Here is a 15,391-nt window from a genome sequence, read left to right as displayed (position 1 = left end):
TCAAGAGAGAGAGGGAGGGAAGGAGGAAGGGGGGGGGGGCAGAGAGAGAAAGAGAAGGTTCTATTTTTCTCTGAGGTTTCTAGTTCTAGGCATTGTGTGAGGCTAGAGCTGCCAGAGGCAATTTCCCACAGCAGTCTGGGAGAAAGTGCAGGTAAAAGAAAGCCATCACAGAGAAGAAAATAGAGCCAAGAGGTAGAGAGAGAAACAGTTCTGATGGCATCACTAAAGGTGCTAGATCCAACCATACCTGAAGGCAGACACTTCTAGTTACCCTTTTGGCTTGAGAAAGTTTGAGTTGGATTTTTGTCATTTGCAACCAAATACATAGGGAATTAGACACTAGGAGAGGCCAAGGGATTTTAATAAGGGAGATACAAACTCTGGGTTTTGACTCAAGGTTCTCCCCTACAAAGAAAAAACAAAATCTTTTGTGTTTCTTTGAACATGACTTTGCTTTGGGATATATACATGTAGGTTTTGGCTATACCTGAGAGAAAGTTATTTAATCATTTTGTTTCCTCTTTTGTAATGTAAGTAGTAATAATATATATAAATAGTAGTGCCCCCTCAGGTAGGTTAATACATGCAGAACCCTTAGGATGATGCCTGGCACATAGTAAGTGCTCAGTACATGTATACATACTTGCCTCTCATTCTCTCCTTGAACCTCCCTTCTCTCTTCCTTCCCCTCACTCCCCAACCTCAAGTCTCCATCAAAAGGTAGAAGAACTATTCTGGTAAAGGCGGATCTTAGAGTTTAGAAGGAATTGAGCTGATAAAGGCAGAAGCCTCTGTAGTGAATGTGGATAGAAGAGTCTGACGAGAACACACATTCATTTAGAAAGTTTTCTGTCACACGTGGACTAAACACAAATGATTCTTTTCTTTTCTTCTTCTTCTTTTTTTTTTTTTTAATACTAGCCCTCTGTGTCTTCTTGGCCAGTGAAAATTCAATGCCTGGGTGTGTTTTCTGGTATAAAAAAATTTTTTTTTAAGTTATTTATTTATTTTGAGAGGAGGGGAGGTGCAGGGTGAGGGGGGTGGGGAAGGAGAGAATCCCAAGCAGGATCTACCATCAGCACAGAACCTGATGTGGGGCTCGAACTCATGAACTGTGAAATCATGACCTGAGCTGAAATCATGAGTCAGAGGCTCCACCAACTGCTCCCCGTCATATAAAATTTTAAAGACAATTTGCAAGGCTGTAGAGAACTTACTCAACTGATTTGCCTGTGTTAATAACTTGGAATAGTGAACCAAATGATCTTAACATGATACACAGTAGTAGGTAACACAAAGAAATCGTAGGTATTTAGGTTGGCGATACATACCTGTTATACCAACTGCTTTATTATTCTTACACAAAATAATGCTATGGTCAAAGACAGAGGCAATTTACCATGAAATTAATGTAGCTTAAACCTCGAGGAACTTTTTGTGCATAGCCCCTCCCTAGGCCCTGGAGAAATGTAAACCACGTGTTCTCATATTCATATATATTTTTAAGATTTGAAAAAGTAAAATATTTTTACATTCTTTTTAAAAAGAGAGACCCCAATATTACATAAGCTACCAGCCTCATAAAGCCTGTACCCATTCCTTGTCACCGCTTGACTCTTATAATAGATTTCCTAATGTGTTTTTTTAAAAAAAAAACAATCAACCCAAACTTAGAAATAAGACCAAGAAAAATAATCAACCCAAATGTGGAAACAGGACCAATAAGTCTATAGTAGAAATAAGACCCACACAGCCTTTTGATGGCATACAGGGGCATTGCTTCACAAACCTACCAATGAGTATTAAATTGTCTAGAAAAATGTGTCTTCGTTTGACTCCTTCTGTCACTAATGTTTAATGGTCCCAAACTTTGTGAAATTACATGTTAACTTGTAGATTTTTTTTTTTTTGTCTAGGAGAGATGCAAATGATTTCTGTCTGTCAGAAAAGATAACCTTAAAAATTATGGTTTTATAACCAGTTTTGTATCTAATCTAGCAACCTCTTTTTTTTTTATCGCCTGTAAGTACCCAATTCCAATGCTCTCTGCACCAGCTTTACTGTCTTAGTAGTTTTCTCATTAATGATTTAAATAAAACATTTGACATTTGTTCACGCGATATTTGTACAACTTTTTGAAATTTATACTGTGACAGTACGTAAGTTCTCCAAAGAAGATTCTTCTGTCCATAATTCACTATAACATGTACAAGTATATGTCACACTCTGTACGTTCCCTTAGTTTGGGGTCAGCCTTCTAACTTGGCATTCACTCTCAGCACAAAATCTGAGAATCTCTTTCATTTTATGGCACAGAGATCCAACTTGAGGGCATGCATGTAACCTTTCTGAGCCTCAGTTTTCTCAGCTATAAAATGAGGATTGCTGTTGGGGCACCTGGCTGGCTCAGTCGGTAGAGCATGTGACTCTTGATCTCAGGGCTGTGAGTTCGAGCCTCACATTGGGTGTAGAGATTACTTAAAAATAAAATCGTAAAATGAAGGTTGCTGTTAAGATTACATAAGATGAGCTCTCTATGGTCCGGCACATCACATTATGTAGTAATCCTCAGTAAATGTCAGTATCTTTCTTATCATAGCCAGTACCGTTCTAGGTACCCAAGGCAGCCCCAGATCTCCCCGGAACCCAGAGTGAAAGTCAAAAACATTAGAAGTACAATGGTCCTTCCCTGGCAAGTAAACAGTTTTAGCAAAAAGCAATCAGAGCAGAGAGCCTTTCTCCTTCTCTGATTGTGGCTTATGTGGCTCTGTCAGCCCAAGAATCACCCAGAAGCAAAGGATAAGTTCCTTCCCAAGTGGTCCCATCCTGAACTTAACATGGTTCCTCCACAGCGTCTTAGTCAGCTTGGGCTTCCATTACAAAATATCATAGACTCGGTGGCTTAAACAACAGAAAATGACTCTCTCATAGTTCTGGAGGTAGGAAGTCCAAGACTGGAATGTCAGCATGCTCATGTTCTAGGGAGACCTCCCTTCCTGGCCTTCCAACAGCCACCACCTAACTATGTGTTCACATAGCCTTTCTTTAGTCCATCTCTCTCTTCCTCCTCATCTTATTGCATCTTATAAAGCCACCAATCCTATTGGTTTAGGACTGCACCCTTATGACTTCATTTAATTTAATTACCTCCTAAAAGCTCTTTCTCCAAATATAGTCACAGTGGTGATTAGGGCTTCAACTATGAATCTAGGGAGGGAGCACACTTTAGTCCATAGCAGACAGGTTGAGACCTCATCCACGAATGCAACTTTTCACCAACTGATTAGGTCCATCTCAATAAAGTATTGCCTGTCTTTCTGTCTTCTCAGTTTTCAATCTTGGAAGCAAAAGAAGATGTTTTCAATTTATTTCTCTAATTCTTTCAGAAAATCCCCACCCTACTTCCAGAACCTGGCAACATAGTAAAAATGATTTACATGCTCTATATTCTTGGACAAATTCCATGGAATGAAGGATGTATAGGTCGGAGGGGAAGGGGGGTGGAATGAAGCTGTATAGCTGGAATGTCCAGAGTGGAATATTGTTTTAGTCATACCTGTGGCATCTGGCAGAGGGATTCTCTGTCCAAGACACTAGGATCCTGGACCATCATTTACTCCATTACCTTTGTGATACTCCCCAACCTCCCCCCACTTATGAGTTAGCACCTTTAATTGTCAGACTCTATTACTATTTCTGGCTCTCTAAAGAACATGTTTTAGCTTCTTCTATCTTTAGAGACACCCACAGGTCTCATTCCTCCTTCATTTATTAACTCTTCTAAAAAGTGATTGCCAAGGAAGTCATTGAAATGTTTTCAGAAGAGGAGCAACAGGATTAGATTTGTCTTAAGAAGAGCACCTGAGGCTTTCAGGAATTTCGCTTTCGGTCAATATGGAGGAACTAGGACCAGATTTATCCTCCTGCCTTAAACCACTAGAAAACCAAACAAAATACATGAAACAGCAGTTCTCAGATGTACAACAGGCAGTGCAGGATTGCGATCTGTAATAGAAGGGAAAGAGATGAGGTGATCCCTGTGGCAGTCCCAGCTCATTGTCTACAGGGTATTTCTAGGCTGCAACATAGGAAGGAGGAATCCAATACAGTTCAACAATCTCACTCAATTGAGGAGACAGAGATCAGAATTGGGGGCAAGTCAAGGCAGCTAGAATTTTCTGAGTGTTATACTAGAAAGGAGAGGGAGAGAGGGAAGGGAGAAGAGGGAAGGAGGGAGAGAGAGAAAGGAGAGAATGCTCTGGAGAGCATTTGAGGAATGCCCTCAAATGTTTGGCCGATTATATATCTACACATTTATCAGAGCTTCTGGAAACTGGCAGAACAATTACTAGAGCTGGAATTGCTTATATTTCGGCAAGCCAGAGTAGAAAGACCTTCTAATACTGAGTATAATCCTCAGAATGGTATTATCTTAGTAGTAGAGCTAAATTAGCCATATGCTAAAGAATGCTATGAACTCACTTCAACAGAGCAGGAGAGACAAGCTCAAAAGGATCCAAATGGTTCCTAGTACCTTATGTGTGCCCCAGAATAAAATCCAACACTATTCAAAGGAATATAACAAAATGCGGCATGTAATCTTCATGGTGTCTGGCATCCAGTTAAGACACGAAATATTATCAGGAGTAAAGAGGGACATTATATAACACTAAGCCAAGCTACAATAATCCTCAATGTGCAGAGGGCTTCAAAATGCATGAAGTAAAACTGATGGAACTGAAATGAGAGAGACAAATCCACAATTACAGCTGGAATCTTCAGCATCTCTCTCTCAGTAAATAACAGAACAAGTAGACAGAAAATCAGAAAGAATATCATAAAACCTGTACATAAATATTTATAGTTACATGATGGTGGCAAAAAGTAGAACAACTCTGATATCCATCAGCTGATGACTGGGTTTTACCACAAAATGCAATACAGTTGATAAAGTCACCATGAACGTTAAATTAGCATTTACCATTGAACATTGAACCATTACATCTAGAGGGAATACAGAGGTAGGTTCTCATGAGTCTTTAGTCACAATATTTTTGCCAACTGATCAGTTCACAAATCTTCTTTTATGTTCGGTTCTGCTTAGAGACACCTTATTTGTTTAAAGACACCAGATTCGTTAATGTTGAACTCACCACCAGCAGCACCACAGCTCGTGTCTGAACAGAGCTAACCTAACAAATGCATTTTCTCTATCCTCTATCAAGCACATAGCCTTCTTGTGCTTAGGAATGCTTCAGCATTTATCTTGGGGGACCATTTTCAACAGCAAAATCATCCAAAAAGAATGAAATCTTGCCATTTGCGACGTGAATGGAACCAAAGTTTATTATGCTGAGCGAAATAAGTCAGCCAAAGAAAGACAAATACCATATGATTTCATTCATATGGGGAATTTAAGAAACAAAACAGAGGAACATGGGGGGATGGGAAGAAAAAATAAGATAAAAACAGGGAGGCAAACCATAAGAGACTCTTAACTGTAGAGAACAAACTAAGGGTTGTTGGAGGGAAAGTGGGTGTAGGGATGGGCTAGATGGGTGATGGGCATTAAGGAGGGCACTTGAGATGAGCACTGGGTGTTATATGTAAGTGATGAATCACTAAATTCTACTCCTGAAACCAATACTACATTGTATGCTAACTAACTTGAATTTAAATAAATCTTGGAAGAAAAAAAAGCAAAATCATCAACAAAAAGCACACAACCCCCCCCCCCCCAAAACACGGCACTAAATAGACTCAAAAAAGAACACTTGTTGGTACTAAGAGAACTGAATCAAGAAGCCTGAGCATCATCTTGTTTGACTGCAGCTGGAAACATGTGCATAGGGTGACTCCAATGTTTTGCTACTCTTTGCATGTCACAAATGACCACAAAAATGCTGTGAATTATGGTTTTGGGGTTACAAATAAATTTTTGAGGGTAGGCGAATTAGCAAATGTAGAATCTGAGGTGCGCCTGTGTGGCTCAGTCGGTTAAGCCTCCAACTCTTGATTTTGGCTCTAGTCATGATCCCAGGGTTATGGGATCGAGTCCCACATCAGGCTCCACACTGAGTGTGGAAACAGCTTGGGATTCTTTCCCTCTCCCTCTCTCTCTGCCCCTCCGCAGTTCTCTCTCTCTCAAAAGAAATGAATAAAATAAACATTAAAAAAATGTAGACTCTGAATAATTAGGATTGACTATACATCATACAGTGGAATATTATTGGGCTATCAAAAAATGAGGTTCCAATACTAAACATGAATGAAACCTGAAAACATTATGCTAAGTGAAAGAAACTGGACACAAAAGGCCACATATTGTATGATTTCACTTGTATAAATGTCCAGAATAGGCAAAATGATAGAGGCAGAAAGTAGATTAGTGGTTGCCAGGGGTTGGGAAATGGCAAATGGGAAGTGACACTATTTGGAGCATGGGGTCTCTTTTGGGGTGATTAAAATATTCTGGAATTAAATAGTTGTGATTTTGTATAGCTTTGTGAATGTATTAATGAACACTGAATTATATACATGAAGAGTGAATTTTGTGGTATTAAATTATATTTCAATTAAAAAATAAAATAAATTAAAAAATATGTAGAAGGTCTGGAAACACTATCAACAAATTATATCTTATTAATTTATAAAGCATTTCACACAACAGCAGAATATACTTTCTTATCAAGTATACATGGAATATTCACTAATATAAATAATATTCTGGGCCATAAAACAAACCTTAACAAATTAAAAAGTATTGAAATCATACAAAGTATGTTCTCTGTCCATAACTGAATTAAACTAAAACTCAATACCGGAAAGATATCCTGAAAATCACTAAGTATTTGGAAATTAAACAGTACAGAGTGAAATACCTCACCAATCAAAAAGAAAATCACAAGGTAAATTATAAAATAGTTTTAATCAAATGAAAATGAAAACAAAGCATATCAGCTAAAGTAGTGGTTAGAGGAAATTTTATAGAATTAGACTGATATTAGGAAAGAAGTAATGCCTCTGAGCTTTCACTTTAAGAAATTTGGGGCATCTAGGTGGCCCAGTTGGTTAAGCAGCTGACTCTTGATTTTGGCTCAGGTCATGATCTCATGGTTCTTGGGTTTGAGCCCCACATCGGTTCTGCTCTCACAGTGCGGAGCCTGCTTTGGAGGCTCTGTCTCCCTCTCTTTGCCCCTCCTCTCCCAAAAATAAATAAATGTTAAAAAAATTTAAGAAAAAAAGAAACTAGAAAAAGAAGAGTACATTAAACCCAAAGTAAGCAGAAAGAAGAAAATATTTATAAGAAAAGCAGAAATTAATGAAATTTAAAATGGAAAAACAATAGAGAAAATCACTGAAACAACAAAAAAACCAGTTCTTTGGAAAAAATCAATAAAATTGACTAACTTCTAGCAAGATTGACATGAAAAAAAAAGAGAGAAGAAACAAATTACAAATATCAAGAATGAAACAGAAGATATCATTACAGATCCTGCAGACAACAAAAGGATAATAAGGATAATATATTTATACAATAATATATATTACATATATTTATGTAATAATAATATATACTATATATATATTTTTAAATATTTATTTTGAGAGAGAGAGAGAGAATGAGCAGGGGAGGGGCAAAGAGAGGGAGAGAGAGAATCCCAAGCAGGCTCTGCACCGTTAGCTCAGAACCCAATGTGGGGCTGGAACTCACAAGCTGTGAGATCATGACCTGAGCCGAAATCAAGAGTCAGATGCTTAACTGACTGAGCCACCCAGGCACCCTTCAATCTCAACACTTCTATTCAGTGTTGTACTAGAGGTCCTAGCTAGTGTAGTAAGGCAAGAAAAAGAAACAGCATGCATATATATTGGAAAGAAAAAAAAACAAACATATTCTTAGGTATCATGATTATCCACATAAAAAATATCAAAGAATCTACGAAAAAGCTGCTTTTCTTTTCTGAAAAGTATTTACTTTTCTGAAAAGTAATTTAGCGACTTTGCAAGATACAATGTCAACATGAAAAAATAAATTCCATTTCCATATGCTATAAATAAGTAGAAATTGAAATAAAAATAACATTTGCCTTAGCATCAAAAATCGTGAAACACTAGGTATAAATCTAACAAAATATTGGAAGATCTGTATAAAGGAATGAACAACTGATATACACAACAATATGGATGCATTTTAAAAGCATTATGCTAAGTGAAAAAAGCTGTAAGCAAAAGATTATATGCAATATGGTTCCATTTATATGAAATTCTAGAACTGTAGTAACAGAAAGCACATCAGTGGTTGCCAGGGTCCAAGTATAGAAGGAAGACATTACCTACAAAGAAGTACAAGGGAGCTTTTTGGTGTTATGGAAAGTTCTATCTTGATTGTGGTGGTGTTTATATAACTGGATACATTTATCAGAACACAGAAGCATACACATAAAATTGGTGAAGTATATGCAAAATATACCTCAATAAAGTTGATTTTAAAATAGAAAGTCGTCAGATTGCCACAGAGGATGGATTGATGAGGGTAATCAAGACAAGAGGCATAGATGTTAATTATTCAGTCACAAAAGCTAGAATTTTGAAAAAGAAAGTTGATTGACAAATAAGGGGAAAGCACAAGAAGACCAAAAAAGGAAAATACAAAAGCACAGAAACAAATGAGCTTCCGGAACACAGATTTTGTGTGCTAAGATAATTTAAAGACGAGCCACAGATTGGCATGACAGACACAGCCACCTGGGTGCACTGGCTCTCGTTCCTTTCTCTGCCCCACTCTGGTCTCCCTTGAATGTTGTGCGAAGCTGCTCAGGCTAATTCCAAGGTAGGCTCATGTTAGTACCATTGTTTCAGTTTGCCGGTTGCATTTTTAGGGCTCCTAAGGGGGAATTTGGTTCTGAGCTACTTTCTGAAGCTGGAAAGGCCAGGGGTCAAGTGGCCTCTGTGGCCACTTGTTTACTCTTTTGGTTGATGAGCACTTATTATTTCCACTGAGCTCTTAGCTAGTAGCCACTTCCTGTCTTCACATGATCCCACTCCTGTAGGGGTGTCCTGTGCAATACTTGGGACTTATATGTACTATTTTTTTTGAAATTTAACTTCAGTTGGGTATCCTGTCCCCCTAGGATTCCACCTAGGATTACCCTTCCAGGTAATCCTGGCTTTTTTCCAGGTAATTCCTGAGACTATGTTTTCCCTCAGTCTTATCATTCAGGGTTTACAGTGACAATATGTTTACACATCCAGGAACAAAAACAGACTCATGGCCAACAACCTGGAAGAGGAATATTGTCCTCTCAAGATTCAGGCTAGTCTGAAAAATGGGGTTATCTTTTCTCTAAATAGCTGTGCCCTCCACACAGGTAATCAAAACCTGCCACAATGAATCTCCTTACCTACAGGAGAAATATTTCTCTTTGCATGTTTAAGGAAAAATAAAAATTAAATTCTTGCCTTAGACTAGTAGCAAGAAGTTAAAGATGTGATCAATCCTGGGCTGACTGGGTGGCTCAGTCAGTTGAGTGTCTGATTTCAGCTCAAGTCATGATCTCACGGTTCGTGAGTTCAAGCCCCGTGTTGGGCTCTGTGCTGACAGCTCAGAGCCTGGAGCGTGCTTCAGATTTTATGTCTCCCTCACTCTCTGCCCCTCCCCTGCTCACCTTTTGTCTCTCTCCCTCTCTCTCTCGAAAATAAACATTAAAAAATTTTTTTTAGAAATGTGATCAATCCAATCAAAGACTGATTTGCTTCTTCTTCAACAATTCCTTTTACATATAATTTGCATACAAAGATCTTACTTGATCTGACTTTTTCCTAAGCGTGTCTGAGTCTAGCTTGAAGGCAATTTCATACCAAGAAAAACATACTGAATTGTAGCATCTGGTACAAGGACTAGGGACTCTTTATTGTCTGATCAGTGCCCTAAAATGTCTTCATGAATCAGATAATATTTTAAACCTCAAGTACCATCAACTTCATTATTTGAAATCTGTGATCTTATATTTGCCATGTATTTTAAACTCTCATTAATGATGAAAATGAGGCTGTCAATTAAGCTAAATGACATGACTGGGGTTACAGTAAGTCAACTGTTACAGAGTGCTGGAGTCAGGAGTTCTTGCTTCAGTGGGTGATGAGAAATCTATGTCTCTCTCTCTCTCTCTTCTTTTCTGGTTCCCCATTTCTCTCAACATCCCCAAAACCCTAAATTAGAAACATAAATTGAACATATTTATGACTTAAATATTTAGTAATTGGCTATGACTATTCATAGGTTAATTTTTCACAAAAACTATAATCCATGGACCAAAAACACATGGGTGAATCTTGCCTATAAGTATCATTCTTGTGCATTATAGAGTAGGCATATGTTAGATAGTCCTAAATGAGTACATGTGACTGATGAAGAGACCAATGTGTCTCACATTCTGTGTCCCTTTGCCCCATTGCATCAGTGAGGCACAGAACCTCTTTGCCTCAACTAATTATAGCAGAGAAAAGGCTTTTAGTTTTCAAAAGTGCAAGGGCTCAGGGCATAGAGAAAACCTAGTGTGGGGTGCTAGGGTGGCTCAGGTCATGATCTCAAGGTTCATGAGTTTGAGCCCCACATTGGGCTCTCTGTTGTCAGTGCAGAGCCTGCTTCAGATCCTCTGCCCTCTCTCTGCCCCCTGCCCCTGATTCATGCTCTCTTTCTCTCAAAAATAATTAAACATTAAAAAAAACTAATGAGAAAGAATGAGTCTTCTTATCAACTCATCATTCCCCCAAAGATCCACAGGTGAGGGGAGAAGGAAAAGAAGAGAATTGGAGGGGAGGCAAAGGGAAGTTAACTGAACTCTGGTGTGGCCTGAGAGGGGGTTTCCATGTACCGCTTCCTCCTCCATGCTGAGGTCCTGAGTGGAAGGTGAGGAGAAGTGTAAAAAAACAAAAAAACAAAAAACACAAAACAAAACAAAACAAAAAACAAATAAGATCCTAGAATCTGGTGAGCATCTATATACTCTCTTACACAATCCCTCCTCCCTGCAACCCATCCAAAGGCCAGGGAGGCAGCCAGAGCCAGGGTCCCCTGGAATACCTGAGTATATGATAGAGTTCTGGGTTCATGGTCCCAGGAGCCTCACAGACTTATCTGTGCCCTGGGCTACAAGGGGGGCCTGGAATGACCTCTGAGAGAGTTCAACCTTGGCAGTCTTGAAGCCTCCCTGCATTGACAATGGATGACCAGACAGGAATGAGGATGCCTCATTCATTGGATGGGTATTCATTATTGGGTGGATAATGACCCAGATCAGATGCCTACTCTCACTCAGACTCTTCCCCAGCAACTTAGACAGATGGAAGGAAAAAACCCTTCTTGATTGAGATTGTTTCCATTTAAGACATACTAACATTGGTTATTAGGAGACTAAATGAAGTTATATATTTTAGAGCACTAAATTTATGGTCTGAAATACATGTCTATTACAGATAGAAGATAGATCGATGACAGATAAATAGATAAATGATAGATATAGAGTGTAATATTTTATATATTTAAATTATGTGCATTCTCTCTCTATATAGCTTAGAAATTTGCTGGGGAAGTAGATAATTAGGGGAGTGGGCTTTTCTTTTCTATCTATGATGAAGGCTCAAGAGGGTGAGCAGGAAATTATCACATTGGTTCCAATAAAGAAAATGAAAAGAAAATGCACATGTGAGTGTGCGTGCATTTATGCATGTGTGTGTGTGCACGTGTGTGTGTGTACAGAGTAGAATAGTGTAGTGTAGGATGGATAGATAGATGGATAGATAGACAGACATCTTGAGCTACCACCTCTCTGCCTAGAACAGTTCTTACAATGATGGAAAAAAGCCAGACTACTCCTAAAGCTTCCATATGAACCTAAACAATACATCTCCTAGGGTCTCCAATCTACTTTGCCAGCCTTAACTGTGCAGTTTATCTTGTGGCCTCTTGCTGTCATAGTGGATGGTCAGAATTCCTGCTGTAACTCCAGGACGAGACCACGCTTTCTGAAACAATTAGATGGTGAGGAGGAAACACTGGCTGAGTTTGGCTCAGCAAGTCTTTTTCTCCATTAATGACAAAGCATGAATAAATCAAAGACCATTTCTGAAAGTTTGTAGACAAAGCACAGACCTTGGGCTTTCATTTTGAGGATGAAGAAAATGTAATACATTTATTTATTAAATAGAGAGAGGGAAAAAATGTTTCTGGTTCTCTTAGGAACCACTTAAACCAAGAAACAGGTAGATCTGTGCATAGCAACCTGACTAGATATTTTAATTATGAGAGACAAAATGGTGATGTGGCTGAAAGTATGAACCCTGGAGTCAGGTGGCCTGGGTTTGAATCCCAGCTCTGCCTCAGGTGGCTTTTGTATCTCAGTTTTCGTATTTGTAAAGGGGGTTTACAATAGTAGCTCCCTCATGGGATTGCAGTGAAGATTAAATGAGTAATCTGTAAAGAATCTAGATTAGTAAACACTATGTTATTGTACTGTTATTTGTTTTAAAATATTACTGTGTGGAGAGAGACCACCTGCTTACTCTGTACCACTTAGGCAGAATTGGGAATAGTTCAAAAAGAGATATAAGAGCTTCAGATGAGGAATAACGAAGAATTTGGGAAGTTTTTGTGGTTGTTTTTAAGTTCTGGAATAGTTCGCCAAAGAAGTTACAAGGGCTTGAAAAACAGATGCCCTTAAAAGCAGGATAATAGGGGGTGCATGGATGGCTCAGTTGGTTAAGCATCCAACTCGTGATTTTAGCTCAGGTCATGATCTCACGGTTCATGAGATTGAGCACTATGAGTATAGAGCTTGCTTGGAATTCTCTCTCTCCCTCTCTGCCTCTCTCCTTGCTGTGCCCCTCTGCCTCTCTCTCAAAATAAATAAATAAATTTTCAAAAGAGCAGGAGAGTTACTCATTGGACCAGGCTAGTTTTAGTGTAAATCTGTTGTACTAGGATGACCCCATGATGAGTGCTAACCTTCTTGATCTGGATGGCTTGGAATTTCATTTAGTTGTAAGTTTCTTCGGACCCTAAATCAGCTATGTCACTGGTGATGATGGTGGATGGTTTGTCATTTCTTAAATGCACTTTAACCCTGGTGGTGGACCAACTGCATGTTAAATACCTAGCGAAGAGACTGGAACTAGAATACAGTCAGAGTTGTTTTAATATTCCAGAGGATGAAGATTTACAGAGAGCATTTTGACTATTTAGGACGGTTTTCCATGTGAGTTAATGCTATTGAACAGAATAGTACGTTTTTGGGGCACCTGGGTGGCTCAGTCGGTTAAGCATCTGACTTTGGCTCAGGTCATGATCTCACTTCTCATGGGTTTGGCCCTGTGTCAGGCTCTGTGCTGGTGGCTCAGAGCCTGGGGCCTGCTTCGGATTCTGTCTCCATCTCTCTGCCCCTCCCCTGCTTGCACTGTGTCGCTGTCTCTGTCTCTGTCTCTCTCTCTCAAATATAAAATAAAACATTAAAAAAAATTTTTTTTTAAATAAAAAAGAATAGAAAGTTTTCCTAAACCCAGTTGTGTGACTTGATACATGCTCCTCAGTTGTTTGAGAAAAAGGTCAAGAAGACACAGGACAGAAAAATTAAAATAAAAATTTTAAACTAGGTTCCTGGGTGGCTCAGTCGGTTGAGTGTCTGACTTCAGCTCATGATCTCTCAGTTTGTAGCCTCCAGCCTCACATCAGGCTCTCTGCTGTCAACAGAGCCCACTTGAAATCCTCTGTCCCCCTCTCTCTCTGCCCTTCCCCTGCTCATGCACGCATCATGACTAGTCTGTGGTCAGCTAATCTTTTGGCCACAACTAATTCAAAGGATGATCCTAGGTAAGTGTTCTATTTAGTGGGGCCTGGTACGTTTTATAGGTAACTCTTTCCTGAAGATCAATACACTTACAATCAAACCAGGCAATCTGTAAGAATTCTATTTGACTCCAATGTTGTCATCATAGGAAGAGTAATATGGCGTTCGATCTATATTCTGTTCAAATCATAGAGTCGACTCATGTCAACATCAAGGCCAGTCCCTTCCCCCATGTTATACACAGCCAAACTGAGGCTAGAAGCATTTACTTACGAGATTTATCCCAAGTGAAATTGGTGGCAGAGTTGAGGTAGGAACCCAGAACCCTTGCATTGCCACCCACCCCCACCCCCCGCCTCCCGCCCCACCTCATCTCACACCTCTCTCCTTCTTCCTCATGACACTCCAGGAACAGCAGTCTTCATTCTGTCCTCCTAACAGGGCCTCGGTATACTTGGATTTCCTCTACCTTTCTCCTCATGTATTCCTGCGATTCCTCCCTCTGTCAGGTGTCACTTCAGTTTCCATCTTTTTAGAGAGGCCTTCCCCAAAAATCTGCCAGTTACTATCTATCAAATCACCTTGCTTACTTCCCTTCCCAGCACTTGACTATTGAAATTATCTTCTTTATTATTTCTTTTTCTATTGTTGTCTCCCTGCCATTCACAGGTAACCACCAGGAGAGCTGGGGCCATACCTGTCTTGTTCCTTGCTGTATTTCCTGCTTCTAGGATCGTGTCTGGGACAGTGTAGGGGCTCCACGAACACTGCTGACTGCAAAAAGGAAGAAAAAACTTTTAAAAGAGCCATTCTGTTTATCTGGATCTTTTGATTACACTGTGTTGCAACTTTTAATTAATGTAGCATAATAATATTTATTGAGGACATGCTATATTTTCCAAAAGCTCTGTTAGGCCTTTTTGAAACCTTTGCAATAACCCTGGGTGGTAGGTATAATTATCCTTGTTTTATTGATGCAAAAGCTGAAACTCAGAGAATTTAAGTGGCTCAACAAGTTGCAAAGCCCCATTCAAACCCATGCTGGTCTGATGTGAAAGTAATCATACCTAAGACTTGCAGCATGCTTTATTTATTATATCTGTTCCCTAGTGTTCAATATCAGGGCTGTATCAGTAAATAACGATTACAGAACACTTCCCAGATTGTGAGAGCTCAGAGCAGGGTTTAATTTCACATTAATAATGGAGTAGTCAAAAGTACAAAGATGCTTATAATTACATTGATCTTTGAATGTTCAAGTAAGCTTTGGCTTCCTCATTTGTTTAGGTTTTGATTTGTTTGTTGTGTCTGCTAGGGCTCAGGAGAGGAAAGGAGAAATAGCCTCAGTGAGGAGAGAGATTTTGCTTGGGCTTGAGAGACCAGGAGGAGCTAATGAGAAGTTTTGTTCTCTGTTCTGACTGCTAATTACTGAGCCCTCACCTCCCCTACCTGTAATGTGGAGATTTGTGGAAAGGTTGCCTAACAGGTTGGGAGAGAATTGAATGTTGCTTTGGGCTGGCAGAATTTTTTTTTTTTTTTTTTTTTTT

At 39.2% G+C, this 15,391-nt stretch overlaps 1 long non-coding RNA gene and 1 other non-coding gene across 2 annotated transcripts in view; one reads left to right on the top strand and one right to left on the bottom strand.

The window, feature by feature from the left end:
* Positions 1–15,391, bottom strand: part of LOC132683231 (uncharacterized) — a 28,056-nt gene that overhangs the window by 1,163 nt on the left and 11,502 nt on the right. Inside the window, exon 3 of the long non-coding RNA XR_009612114.3 lies at positions 14,542–14,618. This is a non-coding gene — a long non-coding RNA (uncharacterized LOC132683231). The remainder of the gene's footprint in view (positions 1–14,541; positions 14,619–15,391) is intronic.
* TRNAK-CUU (transfer RNA lysine (anticodon CUU)) lies at positions 2,396–2,468 on the top strand. The gene has a single exon. It is a non-coding gene; the product is annotated as a tRNA-Lys (tRNA).

The sequence above is a fragment of the Panthera onca genome, chromosome C2 (assembly GCF_046562875.1).
Source record: "Panthera onca isolate mPanOnc1 chromosome C2, mPanOnc1 haplotype 2, whole genome shotgun sequence".
Classification (NCBI taxonomy): Eukaryota; Metazoa; Chordata; class Mammalia; order Carnivora; family Felidae; genus Panthera; species Panthera onca.
The sequence above is the reverse complement of the archived record's forward strand: the minus strand, read 5'-3'. Positions and strand labels throughout refer to the sequence as shown.